General features: G+C 42.4%; 1 protein-coding gene across 5 annotated transcripts in view; it reads left to right on the top strand.

The window, feature by feature from the left end:
* The window catches only part of ANK2 (ankyrin 2), a 939,290-nt gene that overhangs the window by 131,534 nt on the left and 792,445 nt on the right, over positions 1–15,311 (top strand). The window contains exon 1 of one of the 5 annotated variants that reach the window (XM_063920160.1): positions 13,458–13,663. The exons of the other annotated variants lie outside the window; for them this stretch is intronic. The gene's annotated coding sequence lies outside the window, so the exon portion shown is untranslated. Of the gene's footprint in view, positions 1–13,457; positions 13,664–15,311 lie in introns of those variants that run through there. 5 annotated transcript variants of the gene reach the window in all.

A 15,311-nucleotide genomic window follows, 5' to 3' on the forward strand; every position in this document is an offset into this window, starting at 1 on the left:
TATATATATTGTGTATATATATTGTGTATATATATATATATATATAGAGAGAGAGAGAGAGAGAGAGAGAGATACAGTATACATAAATAAATTGTAATAATACAGTACTGTGCAAAAATTTTAAGCAGGTGTGGAAAAAATGCTGCAGAGTAAGAATGCTATAAAAAAATGGAAGTGTTAGTTTATTTTTTTATCAATTAGCAAAGTGAATGAACAGAAGAGAGCTCTAAATCAAATCAATATTTGGTGTGACCATCCTTTGCCTTCAAAACAGCAACAATTCTTCTAGGTACACTTGCACACAGTTCTTGAAGGGAGGGAGGTTGTTCCAAACATAATGAGAATAACTACAAATCCTCTGTTCTTCTGTGGATGTAGGCTTGCTTCTGTTTCTCAAAACACTAAACAAACATCTAAAGTGCGGAGGTGAAATTATATTTATTCTAATTGATTCTGATAAAAAGAAATGGTTCAATTGCACACAACCTTAGAAACCTTTCTGTGGAGGTTTCAAGTACAAAGTCAGAACAAAAAAGAGAAGAAAGGTCGCGCTAAAGCACCTTTAAATTACTTTAGCGCGACCTACTGAGAAAGTCACCGGAGGTGACGAAATGCGTCTAGGACTCCCACTTGTTACCACCCGTCAATACAATCGAGGGTTACATCGGAGCTCGGATACGTTAACCCTGGAGAGCCGCCCGCTGAGGAATTTAATATCATCCCGCTGATGTTCGGAGACACTGAGTAAAGGGGGGTACTCACGGAGCGATCGCTGCTTTAAATCTAAGCAATCTGACTAGATTGCTTAGATTTTAAGCACGATCGCTCCGTGTGTAGCCCCCTCAGCGATAGCGCTATCGCTGCTGCTAGATTGGCCTGTATGCAGGCCAATCTAGCGGGTCGCTCACTTCACCCGCTGGGTGTAGTGAGCGCCCCCCCCCCCCGTCTCCCCCCGCACGCTCAGCACAGATCGCGTTGTGCTGAGCGCCGGGAGAGATGTGTGCTGAGCGGTTCGCTCAGCACACATCTCTCTGACATCGGCTAGTGAGTACTGGCCTTAACTGACTGCCGCTGCACCCGGGGACGCTCGGAACACGGCCTCCTCCTCCAACCTTGTAATAGGCCCCTGCTTGTCGGGATATAGTGAGTAAATGCAACCAAACTTTCTTGCAGTCAGACGTCTCTGATACTGGGATTCCATAACGGACATAATACATAGAACTCCCCAGGCGGGTATTAAAGTACTGTTTACCCAGAAGTACTACTCCATTCTTGTTTTATCCTGGACTCCGGTGTAAATAACCCCGTCAATATTCCTTGTTTAACGATTGTCACCATTTGGAATAGGAACCATCCATTTGTAACATTGTTTCTAGTGGAGGAATTTATACAAAATAATTCTCCCTAGGGGATTGACTTTGATACATATGATTCCATTCATGAAATCTCTTTTTTAATGTATATTAGTATGAATTATCTTTTTTAATGTTTTATGTGAAGAAAACACGATAATAAATATTGGTTACAAAACCGCTGGCAGTGATAAATGTAAAGGTTCTTTAGCGCGACCTTTCTTCTCTTTTTTATTCTTGCTTCTGTTTCTTCATGTAATCCCAGACATACTCGATGATGTTGAGATCAGGGTTCTGTGTTGGCCATATCATCACTTCCAGGACTCCTCGTTCTTATTTATGTTGAAGATAATTCTTAATGACATTGGCTGTATGTTTGGGTCCGTTGTCCTGCTGCAGAATAAATTTGGAGCCACTCAGACACCTCCCTGATGGTATTGCAAGATGCTTTAGGGTTAGGCTAAGGGAGAGATGGGTTAAACCTTAATATCAAGATCCTGTTTCAACTGATGGGATATCGGTACCATTATATATATATATATATATATATATATAGGGGGGTATTGCTGGAGCACAGTAAAGGTAGGGTGAATCAACTAATATAGTAGACAGCTTTGTACTTTACTGATATACTGTATACTCTCACTGTACATCTGAAGTCGAACTAAGCATACTTCCCAACATCTAGACATGTGAAATCCAGACAAAATAAACCATGCCTCAGATCTGCTATATGTAGCCTGATCTATCAAGAAACACCCAGTTTAGAGTGAAACTCTGCAAGTTTCATGTAAACACCGTCATTTAGAGGTCTGCAGATTGTGACTGCTCAACAACATTCGGAATAATTAGGAGGTATGCACAAAGCCTACACCAACTGTGCAACAACAGGCATGCAGGTCCCGGGTGACTCGGCTGGGTCAAGCGTCTTTCTTCCTTAAACTGTTTGTCATATTTGCTTAACTAAAACTACTAGATTGCATTGATCAATTTGATGCGCAACATTTGTATATCTGTGTTTGGATGAGTCTGCATATGTGCACAAAATGCTACGATGCAGCAGCTTTTTCTCACGCCACGTTCCATTGTGGTTCATCTGCAATTTTGTACATGTTTGTACTAATTCCTGTGTGGTTAAAGTCACAGCCCAGCTAGGTGTATTAGGACTCATCTTTATAAGAATAAGTCCTAGATTGTACAGATGTTTCTTCCTACGACGTTGCTCTAAGCACGGCGAGTTAGCCATGACCAGTGTTAGTTTTTTAAAAGCTGTGTCTTACTTGCACCGCTAAATACTGCAAGAAGAAACAAAACAGCGTTACTGGTGTACTCTGACCACTGGGGCTTGTGGTACTTGTTCATCTGGGTGCAGCTAAGTTGTAAACCTGTCTAAAAAAAAAGGTTCTGACACAAACGTTCGTGGCTTTTCCTCCAACTACGTTCTTATGATCGCGCTGAGCAATAAAATTAGTGGGTCTGGATTCCCAGCGGCCGGGATCCCGGAGATCAGAAAACCTACACCAGGATCCCAGCACACATAGGCTATTGTATACTTTGGGACGTCACATCATTTCAGTACTGACAATGTTTCTAAATACATTGCCTTGATCTTACATATACAACAGGTGCAGTGCTGGGGGCAGAGAGGGGGTGAGGGCAGGTAGCGTTTAGGATAGTGCTGAGGTTGGAGTCAGGTGGGTAGTGCTGAGGGTAGGCAAGACTTAGGGTAGAGCTGGGGGTTGAGGCAAGGAGCAATTGGGACAGAGAGGAGTTAGAGGGGAGTTAGGGCAGCCAGTGGAGGTAGGGGCAATCAGCAGTTGGGGCAGTCCTGGGGACAGGCAGCAGTTTGGCCAGTGCTGTTGGCAGGCAGCAGTTGGGGTAGATCTAAGGGTAGATAGCAGCTGGGGCAGTACTGGGGGCAAGGAGGGTTGCAGTACTGAGGATGGTGCTGGGGATATGGGTAGATAGCAGTACGGAGGGCAAGGAGGGGATCATGGGTAGACAGTGCTGGAGTATGTAGGGGGTAAAGGTAGGTGGCAGTTAAGGCAGTACAGGGGCAAGGAGGGGGTTATGGGGAAGAAGTGCTGGGGTATGAAGGGGGTAAGGGTAGACAGCAGTTGGGGCAGTACTTGGGGCAAAGAGGTAATGGGCAGGCAGTGTTGGGGGTAAGGAGGGGGCAGTGGTAGATAGCAGGGGTACTATGCATTACTATAACCCTAACAAAGTGTGCACACTTTAGTATAGAGCAAGCACCTAATTGCACCTTGCAATTAGGTGACGAAGCATCCATCATATATCAGTGATTTCCTAACCCACCAAATGTAAACCTTATGCCCATACTTGATGCTCTCCTGCTTTCAGTGGCATGCTTACACTCAGGTATGTTTTGAGGGGTATAGTTGGCATGTTATCAGTGAACACTAAAAAGCCCTCTGTCATATTAGTGATTCCCCCTTAACACTGTACATGCTGGTAAAGTATAGTAAGTCAGGCTTACACACTGCAGATAGCAGCCCCCATGTGTCCATATATACATACTGTACAGTACATCTGGAAAGTATTCACAGTGCTTCACATTTTTCCACATTTTATTATGTTACAGACTTATTCTAAAATGAAATAAATTCATTTTTCCCCTCAAAATTCTACACACAATACCCCATAATGACAATGTGAAAAAAACAAATTGAAGATCACATGTACAATAAGTATTCACAGCCTTTGCTCAATACTTTGTTGATGCACTTTTGGCAGCAATTACAGCCTCAAGTCTTTTTGAATATGATGCCACAAGCTTGGCACAACTATCTTGGGGCAGTGTCGCCAATTCCTCTTTTCAGCACCTCTCAAGCTCCATCAGGTTGGATGGGAAGCGTCGGTGCACAGCCATTTTCAGATCTCTCCAGAGATGTTCAATCGGATTCAAGTCTGGTTTCTGGCTGGGTCACTCAAGGACATTCACAGAGTTGTGCTGAAGCCACTCCTTTACTATCTTGGCTCTGACAGAGTGACCATCGGGTTTTTGGTCACCGCCCTGATTAGTGCGCTTAACCCCCAATCGCTCAGTGTAGACGGCCGACCAGCTATAGGAAGAGTACTGGTGGTTCTGAACTTCTTCCATTAAGAATGATGGAGGCCACTGTGGTCATTGGGACATTCAAAGCAGCAGATATTTTTCTGTACCCTTCCCCAGATTTGTGCCTTGAGGCAATCCTGTCTCGGAGGTCTACAGACAATTCCTTTGACTTCATGCTTGGTTTGTGCTCAGACATGCACTGTCAAGTGTGGGACCTTATATAGACAGGTACAGTATGTGCCTTTCCAAATCATGTCCAATCAACTGAATTTACCACAGATGGACTCCAATTAAGCTGTAGGAACATCTCAAGGATGATCAGTGGAAACAGGATGCACCCTAGCTCAATTTTGAGCTTCATGGCAAAGGCTGTGAATACTTATGTATATGTGACTTCTTAGTTTTTTTATTTTTAATACATTTGCAAAAATCTAAAAAAAAACTTTTTCCACGTTGTCATTATGGGGTATTGTGTGTAGAGTTTTGAGGTAAAAAAAAATAATTTATTCCATTTTGGAATAAGGCTGTAACATAACAAAATGTGGGAAAAGTGAAGCGCTGTGAATACTTTCCGGATGCACTGTATGATGTGATGTACAATATGTACAGGGTGAGGTACATGGAGTACAAATGAACAGCTAGTACATGAAGCAGTTCCAGGTTTGTGGAACCACAAGTTACAGGTAAAACTGTAAAGAGAAGCAGTACCAGCACTGAGAGTGAGGTCCCACATGTCACTCCCCTCCCAGGATCAGGTAAGTACTCACAGTGGTGCAGGTCTCTCAGCGGGGTGTTCCACATACCAGAGGAAGGAAGATGTAGCCAGCAGGCAACACCCAGGCAGTGCGCCATCCAAATGTGTGTGTAGGCAGACATTGGTATTAAGGTGGCCTCACACGAAGCAACATGTGCCGATATATCAGGCGGTCCCCACACACGGGGCGATCCGGTGCCCGACCGCCCGCTATGCCGGCCCTCCTCCGTATAGCGCTGCATGCTATTGTCCGCCTGCATCGCTGAACTTTTGAACATGCTGAAAGATCAGTGATGCAGGTGGATGACCCCACAGGTGCCCGCAATAGACAACACCATGCCCACACACGGAACGATATAGCTGCTATATTGTTTCAATTCATCGGATCAGCATCTATATCATGGGCAGTAGCGGGCAGAAACGGCAGGCAGAGTCCCAGCAGCAGAGGCAGCAGGGAAAAGAATTGCCGTAGTCAGATGGGAGATCAGCCCGATGGTCTCCCACGAGTTACAGGTGAGGAGGGCCCCAGTCGGAGAATGCTTATGGCGGGAGCGGATACCTAAAGATTTATTTGTCCAATTTGTATAGTGGGAACAAAAATCTGGTAATGTATGGGAGCAATCAAAAGGATGTAACCAATTTGTCTGAACGAACATTGGGCCTAATTCAGGTTGTATAGCAGTAAGCGATCCAGCCGCAATTTCTGAGAAAAAGATGAGGGCGCATGCGCAGCGCCCGTCCTGTGCATGCGCCCTCATTTTCTGCAAGGAGCCGCAGAAAATGCGATTACCTCTGCCTGTCAATCAGACAGAGGCGGTCGCGGGGTAGGGGGTGGGCAACGATCCCTTTCCAAAGAGGAGACGGAGCATTGCAGTGCGACGTGAACGAGGGCAGAGCTGGCCAAATGGGGGCGTGATCACGGTGGCTGCGTGATGTCACACGCAGCCGCCGTGATGAGGAAGATGGCGGCAGGACTCCTGCAGGCAGGAGACTTCCACAGTTTCTGCTAACAAGCAGAACTTGCGATGCCTTTGCAATTTCTGCTTGTTTAACTGGGGGAGGCGCCGGTCAGCATGGCGTGTGGCCTTGGCTAGCAGTGGGTGGCCCCCAGCATGCTAGTAAAAGCATGCTAGTAAAGCTACCGGTTTCTCGGGTAGTCCTCCACAGCTGCGGAAGAGTGGGCACCCCTCCCGCATTCCGAGGGAAGTGGGCAGAATGGGTAGCTAAGGCAAAATCGTGGACCTGGCGGAGGGGGTGGGGCTTAATGACGTGATTATATGCAAATTGTCATTGAAGCTCCGCCCCTATGCAAATACTGACCAATCGCGCTATTTTCTCATGCAGTGGGTGGGGCCTAATGATGCCATTGGCTCGGTCCCACCCCCGTTGCCGCCCACCTGCTTCTCCTCTCCGGGTATCCCCCCCCCCGCAGTGCACATGGTTTTGCCCAACTGCTAACAAATTTGCTGCTGCAATCAACTCTGAATTAGGCCCCATATCACTTCCAAACTGCTGGTAGCTCTTCCACTTTTACTAGCTAATAATAATAATAATAATAATAATAATAGTTGTAAAATCCCTTATATGGCTTTAATTGACTTCCTTCTCTCCTACTAAAGCCTTCACAAATCAGAATGGGAAAGAGACCTTGGACCTCCACAAGATGAGAATGATTACAGCAAAATTATTTATTTTCACTGGGATAAAGGAAACATTGTATAACTGTGCTGAATAAAGTCTTTATCACTTCTACCCTTAAATTCTGGAGAAATTATGATTACAGCGGCACTCTCCTCCATATGTGGTGGTCCTGCCTTTTAACTGTATCTTTCTGTGGCAGTTTATAACCTTCTAGACATTATAGCACCGATGCAGAGCTGGAAGTAATGTACTGTATACAGCTGAAAAGAAACAAGCACCGAAAAAATGTGTATTCTCTCCCATTTGTATAAATGTACTCATGTGAAGATGGTTAGCATATGCATCTGGTTTACAGCTAGTCATCATCATTAGTTTGTACATGTGTGGTACCGAACTATAAATGTGTGGAAGTGAGGGCACAAATAAGTTAAGTGCAGATGGTCCTCACAGCGATGTCATATTGTACATGAAAAAGAAACAAAAAATACAATAGTGTAATCCTGTATGAGCATAAAAGTTCTTTCCACTGTGTTAAGGGGGAACTAGGTGATGAAGATGGTCCCAAAAGAAAAATAAGACGTCCACCTTCTTATGGGGTCACCCAAAGTGATGCCGTGAAGATACGGTAATAGATCCTTACGTGTATGCTTACTTGAAAATGGAAGATAGAAAGCACATAAAGGTTTCTTTTCCGACATAAAGTGATCCGGATATCATAAAATGTCATAAAATGTTTATGATATCCAGATCACCTTATGTCAGTTGACTTCCATCTCTGCTCCCCATTTGGTACGGCTGGTTGTCCATTTATGTTTTATTTGCATATTTTAATAAAAGAAGGGTTCTTTTGGCCCTAATTGGCTTCCCCTTTTTTTTAATTGCATACCCATCATGTGAGTGATATTCATACTCAGCATACGGTGTCACAGAGGAAATAACATACACGGAAAAGAAACCTTTATGTGCTTTCTATCTTTCATTTTCAAGTAAGCATACACGTAAGGATCTATTACCGTATCTTCACGGCATCACTTTGGGTGACCCCATAAGAAGGTGGACGTCTTATTTCTCTTTTGGGACCATCTTCATCACCTAGTTCTCCCTTAACACAGTGGAAAGAACTTTCATGCTCATACAGGATTACACTATTGTATTTTTTGTTTCTTTTTCATGTACAATATGACATCGCTGTGAGGACCGTTTAAAACAAGGGGACATTTGGAGCGCAGAAAGTGAGACTATATTTTTCTGTTACATATTGTCTTTGTAGGTTGGTGACCTATCTATACTGTCCACTGCTGCTCCAATTTGCAGCGCCTTAGGAAGATTTTTTTGCATTGTAAGTGCAGATGGTACCTTACAGCAGAGACAGCAACTTCAGTGGACCTTCCTTCTTTCTGCCAATAACTCCACCGGCTCTCCTTTCCCACAATGTAGCAGAGAGGTTAGGCCCATACACAGTAAAATGACTTAACATAACCACCTCAATAGGCAGTATAATCTGGCAAATGTATTAATAGCAATGTAGCGACTAAGGACATTATATACAAAAAATAATATGAGGTAAATATGTAATTGAATAAATAGTCAACAGATAATTATCAGTATACAAATGTGGTTTCACACAATAAAGATTGCGGAACAGATGAATACAGGATAATAATCGCCATACAAATTACTTGTAGTTCCACACAAATTGGATGACAATGAGATACATTAAATTCTTGTCAACAGCACTCTACGATTACTAACTAGCCAACTGCGTCTCACTTAGCAATCCAAAGACAGTTCTTAACCTCAACTCCTGCAGCACCTCTCTCATATAATACTCTGTATTCAGTATCCAATCATCTGTAATGTATATCATTGGTTATCCAGTTGGGTGCCAGAAAAAAAGGAAGACTAGTCAGTGCATTAAGAGGGTAATAGCACTCCAAGGATAAGCTACATGAACACTTGGGTTATTGATTTAAGCAGCAACGTTTTGGACTCTTGGGTCCTTTCTCAAGCTATACATTATATATATCCTGGAATGGTCAGTCATTTACCCAGTAGAAACAAACTTGGAATTCTTTTGTTGGAGTACTTTCTTGCTAGGTGATCACTGTCCTAAATCATGCATATATATTCACAAAGAGTAATGATTAGCATCTACTACTGACAACATAATGCACACACCGAAATCATATCTTCAACACTTTGTCAGTTATATCTTTCAGGCCTTAGTGTATATACTTTAGTGTGTATATATAGCTCCAATACTTAACACTTGACAAAGCTCAGCCATGTTCTATAAGGCTCAGTTCACTTTACAAAGATAGATATCAAGATGATGTATAAACTTACTGTGGGACGTCTCCCATCAATCTTGTTAGGTTGTCAACTTGTGCGGAATCTTGGCGGACACAGCACTGCTCTGCTGGACAGTACACAATATACCTTTCTCAAATGCTAGACTCGGTGAAGCAGCTTGGCGCTACCACATCAGTGCTAGTTGCCAGCCCTTTCACTTGTCTCTACCCACCAGATACAGGTTCCTCCTGGAAGGCCTTCAGCTCTTAACCTGCCTCCGCCTGACAGTGTTCTCCAAACTTCACTGCACATGTCAAAGCATACTGTACAGCGCTACCATGGAAAGACCGCCATAATGCCGGGTCCACAGCACAAAGTCCCATTTCTTAAGGGTACCCTGCAAAATATACTCCTGAAAGGTTTGTTTTTGCTTACATGCAGGCAGGGATGGACTGGGGCCGAAAAGCGGCCCTGGCATGCGCGTGCGTGAAAGTGTCCCGCGCGCTGTGAAAGGAGGTGCACGGACACTATTCACGTAGGCATGCCGCGAGTCAAGGGGGCATGGAGTCATGGCATGCCCCCGTATTTCTTAGCAACCAGCATTTCCCGGCTCTCTGTGTGACCGGACTGGCCCGCCAGCCCATCAGCTTTTCTGGCATGTACGAGAAGTGCCAGATGTGTAGTCTGGCCCAGCATGGAGGTCTTCTTAGATGGCATTATCATGAATGCAGTTACACAGAATTTTGCCTATGTGAAATCACCCCATAGCACCCCTGTTCTGCGTTATAAGTGTAGATGTAATCAAAACACGTACAACTCTGCATTGCGCGTACATGCACGTGCCCATTTGTTGAGCATGCACAGTGCAAATTCAGATGTATGCATCACAGAGCAGTATACATTCAACTCTTCATAAGCCCATCAATACTGGGTAGGGCCCTCTGACCCTGTACAGCCTGACTTGTTATGGTCATGGGTTCATCAATGAGCTGTAAAGTCTCAGGTAATCAGCAGTTTCTGAGCTAGCCTAACTACACCTCCCTGCCATCATGATTTGAGAGTTCTTCCCCAACTTTCTGATAGTGATTGCACTGTCCTGATCAGCAAGGTAGTCGGGATGGGAAGCGGGTAAAATACTGCTAGTCCATGCCTCAATTACTGCTGACAGTGAAAGAGGCTGGTCCTCTCTGTATGCTCCTTCCAGTGGCACCATCACCTGCAGATGCAACATACTCCAGATGTAATTTTATTTCTTATTTCAGGGGTGTGACGTATCCGTGTCACAAAACTTAAGATGATGAAAGATGAAGAAAAACAAAGCACCTTTTGAAATTGTCTTTAAGATGCAGCCTTCACCCATCTGTTCCTGCAGGCTCTCCAAAGAGAATACAGTATAAAGTCTCATTCTATTCAGCTCTATATTCTAAATGGGAGACCCAAGTCCGCTTGTCTTTACTATGCTAAATGTGGTGTTCAGACATTGATAACACCCAAGTATTAGATATTTATTATACAATAGCAGTTTAATTCAATTAAACTTAATGTAATATTGTAGTTGACTAGTTTTAGTAGTAAGGTAAGCTAAAATTGTAATAAAGGGTCTAAACATTTTCCAAATTAATGACGGTTGTCTTCTTCTTGCAAGTTACCATTCAACTTTGTATTGGAGTTCTGCATTTGGACTTCAGACTACACAGAGGTGATTGATTGCTGCTGGTCAATACAAGGTTTGACAACTAATAAGAATTCCAATACAAATTCTTACGATATTAACCACAAGTTATGTGGATAGGGTCTCCTGAAATTGAAAATATCCATTTTTCAGAATTAATGTGAGAATAATCTTTATAAATCCAGCACAATAGCCTGTTGTTGTATGTGATGCATTTTCTCAAAAAATTCCGTCTGAATTATCTTAATCATCGTACGATGACAATTCAATTATCTAAGAACTAATACCCCTGAAGAAGTTGCCATAGACGAAACGTGTTGGGTGAAATACTGTATATTTTATATTTACAGAAAACAAAATAGGGCTTGCAAGACCCCAATTCGTTGACATGTGTTTGAAATATGATAATGCAAATGCATTTTTTTATATTTTATTCTAATTTTAATAAAAAATGTTTTTACATATTGGGTGTATTTGTTTATGAGGTCATAGTGATCTATCATCTGGCCATATCCTTGATAAAAATATTTATTGAATGAGAGCACGTCCCAAAAAAAAACCTATTCTTACATTAACTCCGCCGACCCATATTGGCAAGGGGCCTTTTTTTGGGTAAGCTAAGATACCAACAATAGTCTAGAAGAAAATGGAGTGACAATTCCTAGCGCTCTTTACAAACAAAAATATGGTGACAGCCTTCAAATGACAATAAAAAGAATACCACCGTTCTTTCAAATACAAACTTCCAAAGACACAATATGTCAAATTGAAAATGGCGCTCCTTTCTGTTCGTTTTGTTCCTCAAAAAGAAATAAATAAATACATCATAGTGTAGTATATTCTAGATAGACAATTCCACCTTTTGTGGCAGAAAAGGGATTTTGTATCGTGATTTATATAAAACTTTTCCACAAGCTGATTAACATCAGGGCACCTTCCAACCTCCAATAAATCCCCAAAACGGGGTTCGTATAATATTGCCCAAAGTGATAAATAGATGGTAACAAATCCGTCACACCCGTGTTGGTCACCTTATGGTAATGTAATTACCTCTATATACCCCTCAAACCAATGAGGTCTATACGTGTGGATATTTCACCCAGCAAAAACAGAACATGGGAATTGTCCGAAATAATGGATAGATGGTAACAAATCCGTCACACCCGTGTGGATCACCTTATGGTAATATAATTACCTCTATATACCCCTCAAACCAATGAGGTCTATGCGTGTGGATATTTCACCCGGCAGAAACGGAACACGGGAATTCCTTAAAAGCAGATTCTTTTATTTCACTCCTCCAAATAAACTTGTAAAAGAAGAGGATACTCACATAGCATAATACTGTTTTTTTGGGAGTATCCACATACAAGACAGACAATTAAAATTACATTTAAAAGGGGGATCTCTAATGAGTCAAACCGCCTACCAGATGGCAAACACACAGTGCAGGGAAGCAAAAACTGAAAGTCCTCTTAGAGTCCCGGTTACTCCTTGTGGCAATCCAGTCCTGCTCACCGGATGGTAGGTCCGCCTGAATCTCAAAAGATAATCCCCGCCGTCAGCAATGCGTTTCGGTCTCCCTTCTTCAGGCTTCCGGAAGGGAGTTTGACTCATTAGAGATCCCCCTTTTAAATGTAATTTTAATTGTCTGTCTTGTATGTGGATACTCCAAAAAAAACAGTATTATGCTATGTGAGTATCCTCTTCTTTTACAAGTTTATTTGGAGGAGTGAAATAAAAGAATCTGCTTTTAAGGAATTCCCGTGTTCCGTTTCTGCCGGGTGAAATATCCACACGCATAGACCTCATTGGTTTGAGGGGTATATAGAGGTGATTATATTACCATAAGGTGATCCACACGGGTGTGACGGATTTGTTGCCATCTATCCATTATTTCGGACAATTCCCATGTTCTGTTTTTGCTGGGTGAAATATCCACACGTATAGACCTCATTGGTTTGAGGGGTATATAGAGGTAATTACATTACCATAAGGTGACCAACACGGGTGTGACGGATTTGTTACCATCTATTTATCACTTTGGGCAATATTATACGAACCCCGTTTTGGGGATTTATTGGAGGTTGGAAGGTGCCCTGATGTTAATCAGCTTGTGGAAAAGTTTTATATAAATCACGATACAAAATCCCTTTTCTGCCACAAAAGGTGGAATTGTCTATCTAGAATATACTACACTATGATGTATTTATTTTTTTCTTTCTTTTTGAGGAACAAAACGAACAGAAAGGAGCGCCATTTTCAATTTGACATATTGTGTCTTTGTAAGCTAAGATACCAGCAATGTGGTGTACAATGTTGTTGTGTTTGGACCCCAACAAAAATACACAATTGTAGCGCATTAAGGAACCCCCTTTTATTATCATATATATATAATTATTTTCTTATTGTTGACAGTTTGTACTTTCAGTTTGCCTTGAGATCAATCACTATGACATTAGCTGCTTGCATATGGTACCCCTCACCCTCCGTCCATGAGTTAATGTTATAAACCATATAGCGCTTAGTAAATCGATAATCCCTGACCTCTCAGGCTGTAAGAGAAAGAGAGAAGAAGGATAATGACAGGAGCACCATGATACAGCAGCAGTAATAGAGGAGTGCGGAGGGGCGCGGCCCGGGCTGTGACTGGAGGGTGCTCTGCTATGTGACATCACCGCTTACTGGGCTGGGCCACCCAACCTACCGCTGTATGCTGCACCGGCGGCTACACATGGGCGATCTGTACACACAGGCTACTACTGCTGCAGGACCGTCACAGCGGAGACTCGCATCCTCAGTCCCGGCTGCTGCTGCTGCCGCTACTGCTTTTTCTCTGGGCTGTAGAAGCATCCAGACACAGTTACCTGTGCTTAGTAAGTGAGGCTGCTGCTTACTGTATGTTGGGAGATGATGCGATACTGTATATACTGTAGTATAAGACGGGGCACAGGTGATGTATCATCCTTGTGATAGCTAGATTTCCAGAGTAACACAGTCACCTGTTGTCTTGGTAATGCAGTTTATACTCTGGGATTTGTAGGTACTCCTCAGTGCATACAGGATCAACTCGTTAAATACAATGATTTGCCATTATTGCATGGTGCAGTGACTGGAGACTGTCTGCAAATAAGTATATACTGTAGTAAGAGGATCGTGTTCATGTTACTGTAGGGTAAAGTTGCTGCTGGTAAAGCTGCCATATTTCCTTGCTCAGCTCTTGAAATGTTACAAAGTTCTGGGTATACTGTCTCAAACATGTATCTGGGTATTTACACAAAGCATGTTTATTAAATACTTTGACTATTTTGTTGATTGCTGCCAGTGACTATATGTGTGTATAATTCTTTTTCAAGTATGATCGTCAGGGGTTTATGTTATATATTATTGTTATTAGTGAATTACGTTTATGGGACAAATATACTGCAGCATCAACTGCTGGGCTTATTGTGGGGTACCACATGGAAAAATGTCTGTCTCCAAGGTGCCACACCCTTTTCATCTGATGGTACACACTGATGTTACACTATCTTATATCCTGGCACAGTAAGGGGCTTTTACAGTACATTTGTAATTGCTAATATTATCAGAGGTTGCACTGACATGTATTACTAAAATGTCATCTAATTATGTACAATAATGAGAAGTAGAAAATGTACATTCCTAGTCACACACAGTAGTGTTATTTATTTAGCTATATGTTAAGTTATTTATTTACTTTAACATTTATTTATTGCCAGCATATGCCATTCTCTTTACAATCAGTTATAGGAATGCTATTATTGGGATATTTATCAAAGCTTGGAGAGAGATAAAACTGTGAGGGATAAAGTACCAACCAGTCAGCTCCTGTCATTTTTCAAACACAGCCTGTAAAATGTAATATAAGCAGAAGCTGGTTAGCTAGTACTTTATCTCTCACATTTATTCGGTTCGGTATGTAATAGCGTTGGTCAGGAGACTGACGTCCTGACAGCCGGAATCCCAGGGTCGAACGCAGCGAGTATGCTCGCCATGCTTTGGGCCTGGTGTCGAGCTTTCCTCACACACTATTATATTCCCCCTCAGGTGGTGACGCCATTTTGTCAGCTTTCGGGATTCAGGCGTCGGTCTCTTGACTGCCGGGATCCTGACAGGCGGCAAATTAACTGGATCACGTTTGTACATTTGAATTCTATTTTGGTTTGTATAATTTCTGTCTTGGGAGTTGCATCAATGACCATTGTCAGATTAGACTATATGGGGTAAATTTACTAAAGCTTCTAAGACAGAGAATTGGAGTTGTTGCCCGTAGCAACCAATCAGATGCTGTCTATCATTTTCTAAAAGGCAATAGAGAAATGATAGACTGGCAGTAGATGTTGAACAGATGATTGAACAAATGAATGATGAATTAATGGGGCAGTTCAGGTTTACCACAAACATATAATTTACAGTCTTCTACAACATATGTTGCTATATAGTTTTAGAAAGTAACATCCAAAATGCACTCCACCATCAATCTGACCATCCATACTTATCATA

Source organism: Pseudophryne corroboree, chromosome 1, assembly GCF_028390025.1.
Source record: "Pseudophryne corroboree isolate aPseCor3 chromosome 1, aPseCor3.hap2, whole genome shotgun sequence".
NCBI classification, from domain to species: domain Eukaryota; kingdom Metazoa; phylum Chordata; class Amphibia; order Anura; family Myobatrachidae; genus Pseudophryne; species Pseudophryne corroboree.